This window comes from Delphinus delphis, chromosome 8 (assembly GCF_949987515.2).
Source record: "Delphinus delphis chromosome 8, mDelDel1.2, whole genome shotgun sequence".
Classification (NCBI taxonomy): domain Eukaryota; kingdom Metazoa; phylum Chordata; class Mammalia; order Artiodactyla; family Delphinidae; genus Delphinus; species Delphinus delphis.
The window spans coordinates 106,295,893-106,310,516 of NC_082690.1; the positions used below are offsets into that span (position 1 = coordinate 106,295,893).

Consider the following 14,624-nt stretch of genomic DNA (forward strand, 5'->3'; position numbering starts at 1 on the left):
ACACACTTCCCTCCAGTCCTCTGTCACCTGGCTCCCCCATCCCAGCCTTACCTGGATTTCTCATTCCCTAAACATTCATTAATTTAACAAATATTTATTGAGCACCTACTGTGTACGAGGCTCTTGCTGGGAGCTACGGCTATAGCGGTGATGTGTCAGCCTGAGACCCTGGCCCGCTGTCATGTCTCTTTTTCACTAGGGTCCAGGGAGAGAGCTTTGAGTATCAATACTCAGCCCAGGGTGGGCCCTGCCTGAGTGGTACTCGGCCCTGATGTGGGCCTCGGGAAGTTTCGTCTTTTTTTAATTTAAATGTTTTTTTTCAAAAACAAACAACTTTTTATTAAAGTATAGTTGATTTACAATGTGGTAGTTTCAGGTATACAGCAAAGTGTTTCAGTTATTCATATATATATATATGTCTATTCTTTTTCAGATTCTTTTCCATTACAGGTTATTATAAGATATTGAGTATAGTTCCCTGTGCTATACAGTAGGTCCTTGTTGTTTATCTATTTTATATAGAGTAGTGTGTAATCTGTTAATCCCAGACACCTAATCTATCCCTCCCCCATCTTCCCCTTTGGTAACCATAAGCTTGTTTTCTATGTCTGTGAGTCTATTTCTGCTTTGTAAACAAGTTCATTTGTATCATTTTTTAAAATTCCACGTATGTTACAGCATATAATATTTGTCTTTCCCTGTCTGACTTACTTCACTTAGTATGATCATCTCTAGGTCCATCCGTGTTGCTGCAAATGGCATTATGTCATTGTTTTTACGGCTGAGTAGTATTTTATTATTTTTATTTATTTATTTTGGGCCATGTTGGGTCTTCATTGCTGCACGCGGGTTTTCTCTAGTTGCGGTGAGAGGGGTTACTCTTCGTTGCGGTGCCCAGGCGTCTCATTGCGGTGGCTTCTCTTGTTGCAGAGCATGGCTCTAGGCACATGGGCTTCAATAGTTGTGGCATGTGGGCTCAGTAGTTCTGGCCCACGGGCTCTAGAGCGCAGGCTCAGTAGTTGTGGTGCATGGGTTTAGCTGCTCCGTGGCATGTAGGATCTTCCCAGACCAGGGCACGAACCTGTGTCCTCTGCCTTGGCAGGTGGGTTATTAACCACTGTGCCACCAGGGAAGTCCCAAGTATTTTATATATATATATATATAATATATATATATATATAATATATATATATATTTATATATATATATATATAGTAAATAATGTTGCTAAAAGCAAATATCATATATTAATGCATACATGTGGAATCAGTAAAAACGGGTATAGACAATCTTATTTACAAAGCAGAAATAGAGACACAGATGTAGAGAACAAATGTATGGATACCAAGGGGGAAAAGGGTGGTGGTGGGATGAATTGGGAGATTGGGATTGACACCAATTGTTCATTGCAGCATCATTTACAACAGCCAGGACATGGAAACAACCTAAATGTCCAATGATAGATGAATGGATAAAGAAGATGTGGTACATATATACAATGGAATATTACTCAGCCATAAAAAAGGAACGAAACTGGGTCATTTGTAGAGATGTGGATAGACCTAGAGTATGTCATACAGAGTGAAGTAAGCCAGAAAGAAAAAAACAAATATCGTATATTAATGCATATATGTGGAATCTAGAAAGATCTTACAGATAAACCTGTCTGTAGGGCAGGAATAGAGACATAGACGTAGAGAATGGACATGTGGACACGGAGGGAAGAGAAGGGTGGGACGAATTGGCAGATTAGGTCTGACATAAATACACTACCGTGTGTAAAATAGATAGCTAGTGGGAACCTACTGTGTAGCACAGGGAGATCAGCTCTGTGCTCTGTGATGACCTAGGTGGGTGGGATGGGGGGTGGATGGGTGGGAGGGAGGTCCAAGAGAGAGGGGATATAGGTATACATATGGCTGATTCACTTCATTGTACAACAGAAACTAACACAACCTTGTAAAGCAATTTTACTCCAATAAAAAAGAAAGAAAAAAGAAGACATATTTACACTATTGATACCATGAATAAAATAGATAACTTTTTATTATAGATAAATAATAAAAAAAATAGATGAGAACTTACTGTATAGCACAAGGAACACTACTCAGTGCTCTGTGGTGACCTAAATGGGAAGGAAATCCAGAAAAGAGGGGATATATGTCTACGTAGAGCTGATTCACTTTGCTGTACAGCAGAAACCAACACATCTTTGTAAAGCAGCTCTACTCCAATGGAAAGAAAAATCCTCTGTGCTCCACTGAACGTCTGATCTATTTACTGTCTCCATAATTTTGCCTTTTCTAGAATGTCATGTCGTTGGAATCCAAATACAGTATTGCAGCCCTTCAGACTGGCTTCTCTCGCTTAGCAATATGCATTTTTGGTTCTTCTGTGCCTTTTGTGGCTTGCTCGCTCGTTTCTTTTTTTCTCTAAAAAATGAATGAACATAACGTCGTAAAGCAATTAGACTCCAATAAAGAGGTGGGAAAAAATAATTAAAAAAACGAATGATATTTTTGTGACGGCCATGCATTCGTGTGGTTCAAAATTCAAAAGGTACCAGAGTCCCCCTCTTAATCCCATCCCCCAGGCACCTGCTTCTCTTCCTTGGAGGTAACTGATGTTAACGCTTCTTGAAAGAACATCCTTCTGAAGATGATTTCATACATAGAGAAGCATTCTTCTCCGTCCTCTGTTTTCATTGTGTTAAAATACACATAACACAAAACTTACCATCTTACCTTTTTTAAGTATACAGTTCAGTGGCCTTAGTTTCATGAAATACCTTCTGCCAGCCATCCCCATTACACTTGCCTTCTTGTGAATTGGAAACTGTCCCCGCGAAATATTAACTCCCCATTCTCCCCTCCTCCAGCCCCAGGCACCCACCATTCTACCTCCTGTCTTCATGATTTTGATTACTCTGAATACCTGGATCGTTTCTTTTTATCATCGAATAATATGGGAATCCTTTTACAGAGCCTCCGGTGATTTGACGGGGGAGCTGGATTGAGCCCTTGGGCTCTTCAAAGAGTCCCCAGCCTGGTGAGGTTGCAACACCCTCCTTCAACCTATGAACAGCCCACTGGGTTCCCTTTCCTTCCCATTTTTGTAGCTGGTTGATCTTTTTAAAATTGATTTTTATTGTAGTATAGTTAGTTTCTGCTGTACAGCAAAGTGAATCACCTATATGTAGACATATATCCCCTCTTTCTTGGATTTCTTTCCCATTTAGGTCACCACAGAGCATTGAGGAGAGTTCCCTGTGCTATACAGGAGGTTCTCATTAGTTATCTATTTTATACATAGTAGTATATATGTGTCAGTCCCAATCTCCCAGTTCATCCCACCCCTGCTTCCCCCTGTGGTAACCATACATTTGTTCTCTACGTTGATCTTTTATTTTCTTATTTTCCGGTGTTGGCATATCAGCTGCCCCTCCAGCCCCCCACCATGCCCCCACCTGTACTGTGAGATACGCTGCATGTGTCCTGTGGGCTTGGTCATCACTGCTCTGCTCCTTGGTGGTCAAGGAGCTGTGTGCTCCTCAGTGTGCCCGTCTGCGCGATGGGTGTTAGATCAGCCGAGCAGGTATCTGTGGGCTCCAGGGGACTCAGGTTATAAGCTCTCTGCATGTCGGGGGATGGTGCATTCCCACCGTGTTTTCTCTGGCTCCTGTGTGGGGTCCCTTGCGGGTGGTTCGTTCCTTCTCAGGACAGCAGGGAACCAGGGGTCTGGGTCTGCCCGTGGGGAGTGTGTGAATCAAAGGAACCGGCCGCAGCTGAAGCAACCTCGCCTGGATTCTTAATGCGGCCTCTTGACAGACCGATTGTGTAACGGCATTCCTCCCAAGGAAACACGTCTGCCCCCTCCGAGAAGGTGCGAGAGCTTCCCAGACACTGAAAGGGCCCTGCTGGGTAAATTAATTCTTCATTATTCCGTTCCCGGGGCTCCCACGTTGGCTCGGTGCCCGGCACACAGACGCCCGCCTGCACCGGGTCGCCCAGACGCGGGGGGCTCCAAGTGCCAGGTAGTCTCGGCCGTCCATAGAATCGGAGGATGAGTTCAAAAATGCAAATTCCCATCCATCCCTTGTCTCCTCCGCCTGGGACAAAGGGGCTGTTGTTGACATGCGAGCGGGCTCTCTAGTATCTAAATATTTTACCCCTAAGGACGCATAGGGTCACGTCCATCTGCACACGACAGCTTTGAGCAGGGCTGGGGTTCCTCCTCCGTGGTCATTGTTTACCCATCGGCACCTCTGAGAACACTCCCACGGGACCGGAAATGCCACCTGCTGTTAAGACTTCCCAGTGGGGTCATCAAAACCCCGAAACTGGCCAGACCCAAAGATCAAGAGCGCAGTGCCGACCTTGATGTCCCAGAAGTGGGCGTCCCGGGGGCACGGCTGCCGCGGGTCATCCCAGGCAGGGACAGGATATATCTTTCCCGCGATGGAGCACACGCTGGAGGCTTTGCCTGCGAGTGAGCCAGCATCCCTTCTCCCGTCTTTCCTCCCCCCGCCCCCCTTCATCCAGGCTAGAGGCGGAAGTCCATCACCCCACCGATGAGCTGGGGGGTCCTCGGCCAGCTACCGAGGACCCTCAGTTTCCTCATCTGTAAAAGGGGGATGGTGATCTTGCATCCCCACGTTGGGATGTTGGGAATGGGAAGCGTTTGGGACGTGCCTGGCCTGGGGAGGAGCTCAAGAAACGGTGCCTGTTTCATCCAGTTGCTTTTCTTACTGATTCAAGAAACCATCACCTGGCATGGGTGTGGGGGTCCCTGCCCCAGTGGGGTGGGCGGTGGGAAGGTCGTGAACAGGAAAAGTGTGGTCAGAGAATCCCTTCTAGGCGTCACCAAAGGGCCCTGAGTTTGGAGGTGACAATCAGAGCAGTGAGGTGGCCACAGTCACGGACACGGACGCCAGGCACCCAGCTTCACAGCCGAGGCTGCCCATTACCAGCTGGGGCCCCAGTTTCCCCAAATGTGAGACGCAGGCAGTGCTGGAGGCAGCTGCCCGTGGGGTGGTTGCGTGGATTAAATGAACGAGTGTGTGTGTGACGCAAGACAGCCTCCAGCAAATGCATCTTGGTGTTTATTAATACATAACTGTGTCTTCACCGTCGTGCGGCTGGTATCACGGCGCCCAGAGGCCAAGACAGAGGACACAGAAGTTGATGGGGATTTTGTCCCTCATGGGCCTGAGGTCAGTGATCCACGCAGGACTCTTCTTGGAAGTGAGTGATCCGGAGGCTAGAGCAGGAAGCTCTCAGGAAGCCTTGTCCCTCCAGACGCTATCTCTCTGGGCTCCGGGCTCTTCCTGCCACTTCCTTCCCAGGGGAGCAGGCCGGGCAACCAGAGCTGCTGGCAGGAGGCGTGGGCCGTTTCATGCACCTTGGGATGAGAGCGAGGTACAGGTGAGGCCATTGTTCTGGAGCGCGGGTGGGGATAATGCGTCCTGACAGCCTGGAGGACGGCCCCGCCAGCCTGGCTCGAGCCCCAGGGCGGCCCTTGTGGGCACCCGAGTTACAACACATCCTGTGAACGCTCTGGCCTCTTCATGTGTTTCCAGCGCTGGCGGCTTGGACACACCTGGGAGCGGCATGGCCCATTCACCAAGCGCTTTGGCGAAGGTCACCAACAGCTGGGGACAGAGCGCGTATTGTCAAGGGCGCCAGCCCGGCCTTTGTGCCTGCTGGCTGCCCCAACCACAGGAATTCCTCGAGCTCACCCTCGTTCGCACCAGCCAGGCACCCACTCCCACCGGGGTTGGCCTCCCTCCCTGCCTCCCTCCCTCCTTCTCTCCCTCTGATGCTACCGGAGGCTGCAGCCTCGGCCAAACGAGCCTCGCCCACCATTTTCCACAACCTAATTGCCGCGCTGTGTCTGTGACGGGCACAGACCCAGGGCCCAGTCCTGCCAAGAATTTCCCCGTGTGAATACCTGCACAGGGCATCTCCTGTGGGAACCGGGAGTCACCCAGGGCCTGGCGTTTGTCCCCGGCTGTCTTGTGACATTAGGCAGATCAAAGCCCCATTGTCAACAGTTGTGTTCGCTCTGTTCGTCCGCTTGGAGCCCGTGTCCCGGGACTGCCCTTCCCTCATCTCAGACGCAGGGCGGGAGCTGACCCCCGGGACCGGGCTCCTGTTCCAGCTCCAGCACTCCTTCTGGAAGGGGTCCCACCGAAAGTGAATTGTCTTTTCTGAGTCTGAGGCCAGGCACACCCTGACGAAGAATGAGAACTCGGGGCAGCCCAGCTCACCCAGTGTCTTCAGAGCAGCAAGCTCTGACTTGGCTCTGCATGTAGCAGCTCAGAGGGGGAGAAGAATGTCACCGATGCTGGAATCACTGCCGGAGCTGGCGATGGGGGAATGGCAGCAGGAAGGGGCTGGGGGCGGCCGCCCCAGCTCGGCACCCCTTGGAGAGCAGGCAAGGAGGAAGGAACACTTTGACAAGCATGGAACACAGACCGGTAGGAAGGCGTCAGAGCCTCCCAAGTCCCACCATTTGTGCCCAAAGAGGGGGGCAATCAAATGATTCAACTACCCGAGGGGCAATGTATGAGCTCGAGGGATCTTGTCACATCTCACGGTCCGTAGATCCATTGGTATGGGCTGCCTGTGCACGTGCTGAGCTGGGGGAGGAAAGGGCGCCCTGATGGATTAGTAATGTCTGTCCAGGAGCCAGTCTCTTGGTGACAGTGCGTGCGCCCCGGCTCTTCTGTGTTAGTCAGGAGAAGCTAGGTTTTGTTGCAATAACGAATAAGACTCCAAATCTCAAAGGCTTCATGCGACAAAGGTTTGATTTTCTCTCACACAGAATCCAAAGTGAAGGGGGCAACTTCTCAGGGCATCTGTCCTCCCTGTGGTGAGTCTGCATCCAGGCTGTTTCATCTCAGGGTTCTGCGGGAGGATGGGCACACGGGGCTCTTCACAGCCTCAGCCTGGAAGTGACTTGGTACTTCGACTCACTTATTATCCAGAGCTACTCCTGTGCACTCTGCCCTCCCTGCTCCCTGGAAGTGCAGCGAGACTCTGGGAGGGAGGGGTGTGAATGGGATCCTGCCGGGTGTAGAATGTGGTCCCTGCCACACATGGTAAGATCCAATCTTCTTTTAGAGACGAGGGAAACGGTGCCTGGGCAAGGAGGTGACTTGAACCAAGCTGACGGAGGGAGCTGGCCGTGATCACCGTGTGGACCAGCGTAACTCCTGTGCTGGCATGGTTTTGGGTGGATCACAGTGCCACGCTGTCTAGATCCCCCTTTCCAGGCACTGCTCATCTGTCACTCTGTGAACTCTGTCACCCAGAGGTTCCTTCTCTTACTGGGAAGTCCATTGGAGGGACCATGGACCTTGGCTCACTACTGATGGGTACTGCCCCCAGAAGCACCGTGTCCTCTCCAGTCAGTGCGGCATGACTGGGGGAAGGGCAAACCACAGGTGCGCAAGCTCCTGGAAGCACGAGGCCTGCCCCTTGACTGAGCGACCTCCCTTGTTCTCCAAAGACCACAGGAGCCATACTCACATTTCGTATCTGTTACTAGACAGGAATCTTTCTGAGTATCATGACTTACACTCAGAAAGATTCTATAGCCAGTTACTAGAGCCAGTCAGTCAGAAGAATCTTTCTGAGTGTAAGTGGCTTATGCATTTGTTGAGAAGCCCAGGGATTTCAGCTTCAGGAACGGCTGGATCCAGCGGCTCAAATGATATCATCAGAACTCAATCTCACTTTCTTCATTTCTCATTTCCGTCTTCCTCTGAGAAGGCTCTAATGTCTGGATGGGCTCTGATTGATTTGATTGGGCTCACATGCCCATTTCCAAATAAACCACAATAGCCAGGGGGCTAAGAAACACGGATTGATAACCCCGGGTCTGGGGAACATCCTTGCATCTCTTGAACCTCATGGACTGAGAGAGGCTTGCACTGGGAGGGGCACCAATGCACAAGAAACAGTGCACCGTGATGCCCCGTCTATTAGCAGGGGCACACGTGCCAGGGTCTTCCACGCTGGAGAAGTTGGAGAGCATTCTGCATCCAGGGCAGAGATGGGCATGGTTGCCCGAAGAGGCTGGTTAGGCAGAACCGAGGTCTGGCCAGGTGCGATATTGTGATTTTTAATAAGAAATATATATTCGGTCTTTGTCCCATTCCTGGTCCAGAGCCCCTAAAGCCCTTGGAATTTCCTGTGGAGAGAGCATAAAGGTGTCTTTTGTTATGTTAATAAGGTGGTTTTTGGAAATTACCTAAGGATGGAGGCTGGTTGTCAGAGGAGCCAACCACACGAACAGAGGTGAAAACTTTCAGTCCCACCTCCAAGGAGGGGAAGGGGGCTGGAGGTTGAACCCACCACCAACAGATAATGATTTCACCAGTCATGCTGGTGCAATGAACCCTCCAGAAAACCCCAAAAGGATGGGGTTCCAGGAGCTTCCGGGTTGGTGAACACGTGCAGATCTGGGGAGAGTGGTGCTCAGAAACGTGGAGGAGCTCCACGCCCTTCCCCCACACCTCGCCCTGGGCATCTCTTCCATCTGGCTGTTCCTGTTATATCTTTTTATAATAAACCTGTAATCTAGTGAGTAGCGTGTTTCCCTGAGTTCTGTGAGCTGCTCTACAAATTAATCGGACCCAAGGGCGGTGGGAACATCCAAACTATAGTCAGAAGCACAGGTGATAACTTGAATTTGCTATTGGCATCTGAAGGGGGGTCAAGGGCTCTCGTGGGGCGGAGCCCGTAACTGTGGGGTCTGTGCTATCATCTCCAGGTCGGTAGTGTCAGACCTGAGTTGAACTGTAGGACTCCCAGCTCGCGTCTAAGAATTGCTCGGTGTGAGGGAACGACACGCACATCAGAATTGGTGTCAGTATCTTAGTTGGAACCAGAATCATACCAGGAAAAACATTGAGCGTCAGCCTAAGGAGCTGAAGTTTATCCCTCAAGCAGTAGGACCCACTGAGGGGTTTCAAGCACATGGGCCTGGTCTGATTTCTGCTGTGGACAGAATTCGACGGCTGCTCTGGGGTGTAGTATGGGTTGGACGAGGCAAGATGGCCAGAGGTAAGGGGGTTGTCCTAATAGCCGAATTGGGGCTGATCGAGCACCCGTTAAGCTCAGAGCTAAGAGTGGAGCCTAGCTTGGCTAGGAGCTGGGGCAAGCAGGAGATGAAGAGAGCGGGGAGGGTTGGGAGAATCACCAAGCCCTAACTTGGAGACTATCAGCTGTTCCGACCCCAATCAAGAAGTGGGAAGGAAGCAAATAAAGCACAAGTTTTTCCCAAAAGGCTGTGTTGATCCATCCACTATATGCAGCCCCTCAGTCACAGCCTGATGACTCTTACTTTACACAAAGTGGTAACAGATTTTAAAACTTCTGTTTCTACTCAATAGTAAATTAGGGACTTGTAAATTGGCTGTGTGTGTGTGTGTGTGTGTGTGTGTGTGTGTGTGTGTGTGTGTATGAAAGAGAGAGAGAGAGAAACAGAGAGCGAGATTTGGAAGGAGAAGAGCAGGAAGGGTAGCAGCTGAGATGAGATAAAGGAACGCTGTGAACTCATTGGGGCCACTTGGTGCGGGACAAATAGTTTTACAAGAATCAATAAACCTTAAAGAAGCAAATCCCATTCGAGGGTGGGAAATTGTCACTAGTAGGTGTTGGTAGTTGCTGCCTTTGGCCACTTGAGGGCAAGACAATGGACAGTGACAGGGATGCACCTGGCTCTCTGTCTGGGTCTCCTCTGCTGACACCCTCTCATTCCTGAGAGCTGCACCCTCACACTGCTCCCCTCTGCCCACGGATGCCAGACCCTCCCAACCTGATGTGTGGGCTGCCCAGAGAGGAACCCACAGACTCCATGGGATGGGTGGGGGGATCCTACCCAGAAAACGTGGGTAGCGTCACCCATGGGTGCACTTTTGCTGGGATCCTGGCCTCATTGGCTGCAAACCTGGCTGGGCTGGGCTCCAGACCCGACAGGGGACTGTTGTATAACCAGCAACACTGGACATCCAACCCCAAGGCCTCCTGGGAACACCAGGCTTTGCTTACTGGAGAAAAAAGGAAGGGAAGGGGCAAAGGCTACTGGTCCTGGGTCCCTTCCCACTTCCATCTAATGTGAGTGAGGGCAAGGGGGTGCTGGGTCTCCACTCCAGGACACGTGTGCACATTAACAGAGGTTCCTGGAGACAGATGTTATGGGCTAAGTTGCGTCCCACCAATTTCCTATGTTGAGGTCCTAACCCCCAGCACTTCACTATGTGATCGTATTTGGAAAAAAGGCCTTTAAAGACATAATTAAGGTAAAATGAGGTCACTAGGGTGGGGCCTTAATCCCATAGGACCTGTGTCCTTATGAGAAGAGGAGATCAAGACACAGACACACACAGAGGGATGACCCTGTGAGGACACAGGGGGAAGAGGGCTATCTACACTACGAGGAGAGAGGTCTCAGGAGGGACCAGCCCTGCCCACGCCTGGATCTCGGATTCCAGGCTCCAGGACTGGGAGACAATACGTTTCTGTTGTTCAGCTGCCTGGTCGATGGGACCTTTGGAAAGGCAGTCCAAGCTGACTGTACAGACGCCTGGTTGCAAAGTAGGGGGTCTGCAGAGAGGCTCCAGGCTCAGGCCAGGGGAGAGCGAGTGCTGGGGACACAGGGACGAAGCAGGCAGGACGCTCAGAGGCAAATGCCCGCTACCTGCAGACGCTGATGAACAGCGTGTGTGCTGGGGACTCTGTGATGGACCCGCCTGGTCTTGGGCCAGAACACAGAGAGGTCAAAGCCACACTGGAGATTGCAGAGATTCCCGTTTTGAGGGATTTGCACGGCTTTAGGAAATCTGAGCCATGCCTCTCATGTACTTCCCAAGCGCCCCCCTCTGTGACGCTCCCCATCTGGGTGCCCAGGACCCCAGAACACAAATAGCAGGGACCGCATCCCCGGTTCACTTGCTCCAGGCCTGGCCCCGACGCAGGTGTGCACTTCCGCATCACCTGTAACCATCACTGCAGCCTGGGACAGACGTCCTCACCCCGCTATCCAGAGCCTGGGAAGGTCCTGGGAAGCCAGGGCCACACAGCTATTGGGTGGCGTGCCTGGGATTTGAACTCACAACCACTTGAAGCCCAGGCCCCCGGCCACTCAATCCCTGGCTGCGTGTGGACATTCAGCAAAGGGCAGTTCTTGGCCACTTTCGAAAGACTCCATGCGGTTTCTGGTGTGGGACCCTCGGCAGCTCCAGACCGGGCCCCGTACATCTCAGCTGGTCCCCTCGACCCCCAGTGTTGGGACCTGGGCTTTGGGGCACCAGGGCCCTGATGCAGGGAGAAGGTGTGGGGTTCAGGGCCTGGGGTCTCCAGGGTGACCCCTCTGCTGGCCGCGAGGCCTAGCTTGTGGTCTCTGAGGGCCCACAGGGCTGGATCCATGGCAACAGTTCTGGCCTTCTGTGTGCCCTGTTCCAGCCCAATCACAACACAAGTGGCAGTGAATTGCCCTGCATTCTGGAGCCGTGGCCACCGGCCCCTCCCTCTTGGGGTCCCTGCTTCTCCAGAGCAGGCTCTGGATTGGTCCCATGAGGACTCTGAGCCCCTGCAGACACTGGGAAGCAGGCAGAGCTGTCAGGACCCCCAGTGGAGACTGAGGCCGCCCTTCCAACCCTGCCAGCCAGGGAGAAGGGCCAGAGCCACCACCCCGTGGGACACGCCATCATGTCGCTGAGCATCCCCGACTGGGGCTCTGCGTGGCCGGCGTCAGCGAGGGGGCACCTAGGAGGGCTGGTCCGGGAGGAAGGGAAGGCGGTGGGTTGAGTGAGTGCCTGGGGTCAGAGTCACAGCAGGCAGGAATGTAGCCACTGAGAGAGCCACCTGCGTGACCCAGTGGAGGCCTGGGGTTGATCTCTGAGTCTCGCCCAGGCTGTTCCTTCCACCTGGAAGGCCTGGTCCTTCCTCGGCTGACCCTCGACTCCTCTGGGAAGGCAAGTGGGGTGTGCTGTGTGCCAGCACTCTGCTCACAGCATCGTGTTCTGTCCTGCAAGGATTCCTCTGATGGCTCAGTCCCTTCCTCGGGCCACCCAGCTGGACTCACCTTAGGGTCAGCCAGAGGCCACCCCCACACCCTGCTAGTTTTAGACCTGGGGTTGATTTTCTGAGATTGCCTGGGAGGTATTTACTGGGGGAAGGGAGAGTCCCAAGAGGCAAGAAATTCACCCAGGAAATTGAGGAATCGGATACTTAGAGAAAAAACCCTTTCCCACAAGTGGCTGTGTCCCCTTGAACCTCCACACCTGTGAATTCCTGGCACTCACTGTTTATCTGCTGGAGATTAAAAATCTAAAAAAGTCAGCTGTTAGCATGCAAATCCCAGCAGAACCGACCTGCTATGATTTGCATGGGAACCACAGCTCCTTCTGTGGCCCAGCCCGGAAGGTTCCCAGTCTTCAGAATGGCCCCAACTCCCAAGCCAGGCAGGGCTTCGGGGGCCTAGGACAGTAGTTCTCAGAGTGGGGTCACCTGGCCATGAGGTAGAAATGCAAAGTCTCAGGCCCTCCTGATTACTGCATCAGAAACTCAGGGTAGAGGGTTGTGGAGAGGCGTTCCATGTTCATGGATTGGAAGACGCAATATTGTCAAGATGTCCGTTCTTCCCAACTTGATCTGTAGATTCAACAGGAGTCCAATCAAAATGCCAGCAAAACTGTTTCACAGCTCTCAAGGAAACGACTCTAAAATCTAGGCAGAAAGGTATGGGTAGCAGAGCAGCCAACAGAATCCTGAAAAAGGAGGAAACTTGGGGAGCAGGCTTAGCCATCTGTCTTAATGAGCCCTCCAGGTGAGTCTGGGGCACAGTCCTGAGAACCACTGCGAGAGGAAAAAACTGGGTGATGGTGCAGAGAGAGCCGTGTCCTGAGGCCCCCTCCTTAGCAGAGCCCCTTTATATCTGGCCCCAGGGGCCCCTGCAGTCCTCTCCTGGTGGCAGTGGTCTGCGGTGTCTTTGATCCCTTGCCCATCCCACCCCCTGGTCTTTATTCATCAACCTACCTGGACTGAAGCCTCAAGGGCTCCACTCAGCCTGACTCACCTGACAGCTGACACCTCCATTCTCCATCAAACACACCCCAAAGTCCCTTTTGGGGCAGGGGAGGGAGCGAATCTGATCCAGTGGAGATGATGTTCTCTCTAGCATCAAGGATTGCCTGGGGAAAAGACAAGGAATAACACTTGTTTCTATCATATGTATTTAAGCTCTAATGTAATCCTGGCATCTCTCTCACACCCCTGCTGGCCACTGCTCTGGTTCATTCTGATATCTCCTCTCAGGACCAAGGGCACGTTCTTCCCCCTGGACTCCTCCTAAATTCCCAGCTGGTATCCTCTCCCAATGCTTCTCCCATACCTGCCACCAGAGTGGCCTTCCTAAAGCACAACCTTGTAAGACTTTTTATGTTGTGTACGTATGTGTATGTAATATGTATGTTGTGTACTCAACTTTTATTTTTTCTTAATGGCTTCTGGGTTTCCTATCTTGCTTAGAAAGACTTCCTGCACAGTGGTGTTATAAGAATATTTGCTTCTATGATCTTCCATATGTTTAGAGTTTTAAAAAAACTCCTTTACTTTGGATTCATTTGGAAATTACTCTTGTATATGGTGTGAGGTAGGGATTTAACTTTGACTTTTTCCAAATGGATCGTCAATTGTCTCAACTCTTTCGAATAAAGAATCTGTCCTTTGTCATATTTTAAGTTCCTATATGTATTTAGAGGGGTTTCTGGACTCTTATTTCTTCCACTGCTCTGTCTGTCCCATGGCAGGAGCGGTTTAATTACCGTGGCTGCAGAGTGAGTTTTAAATCTGGTTGGTTACAATCCCCTGCAGGGTCTCTTTCCGAAGTTGTTTTGACAATTTTTGCAGATTGATTTTTCCACCTGAATATCAGATTCATATGGTCCAATTTTTAAAAAATGAAGATTTGGTCTAGTTTTTAAAGCAATGACTCAGACCCAAACTCAGAACCTTGCTGGGATTCTGAATGGACTAGAATAAGTATATTAATACTTGGAGACCTGGCCAATTGTTATAGTCAAATCTTCTTCTTAGAGAACATTTCTCTTCATTGATTCAGGACTTGATTTAAGTTCTTCAATGGAGTTTTGTCATTTTCACGGTAGAGATCTTACCTTTGTTAAACCGATTTTGAAGTATTTCATGGCTCGCTTACCAAGGTTAGGGAATTAGGATGTGACAGGCCTGGGGGAAGCAGGGCAAAACCAATCACATGTGATGGCAAAGGGAGTGTCTAGAAAGCGCTTACTCTGTGGGGCCCGTGGCTATACCAGTTTGCAAGCACAGCTTGAGGAGATTTCCAGAGCCATGTTCATCTCTGAGCAAGATGTTCCCCCAGACTCCTTGGAGCTCACACTTGTGGTATCAGGATTCATCTGGAAATTGCCAGGTGGATGGTGACATTAAGGGGTGGGTCCCTCCCCTGTGCCCACAGCATACACGTTTAAAACTGCTGGGGCCCTTTAAGACTTAAAGGGCCAGACATCAGCTTTGACATGGTGACTTGAAGTGTTGGAAGACCTTCTGCCTCAGACCTCCTCTGCGGGGGACCTC

General features: G+C 51.0%; 1 long non-coding RNA gene across 1 annotated transcript; it reads left to right on the forward strand.

Annotated features, from left to right (window-relative positions):
* The first annotated feature begins 6,364 nt into the window (after positions 1 to 6,364).
* Positions 6,365 to 8,583, forward strand: LOC132429307 (uncharacterized). Its single transcript, XR_009520322.1, has 3 exons — positions 6,365 to 6,478; positions 6,826 to 6,873; positions 7,125 to 8,583. It is a non-coding gene; the product is annotated as an uncharacterized lncRNA (long non-coding RNA).
* Positions 8,584 to 14,624: the final 6,041 nt, after the last annotated feature.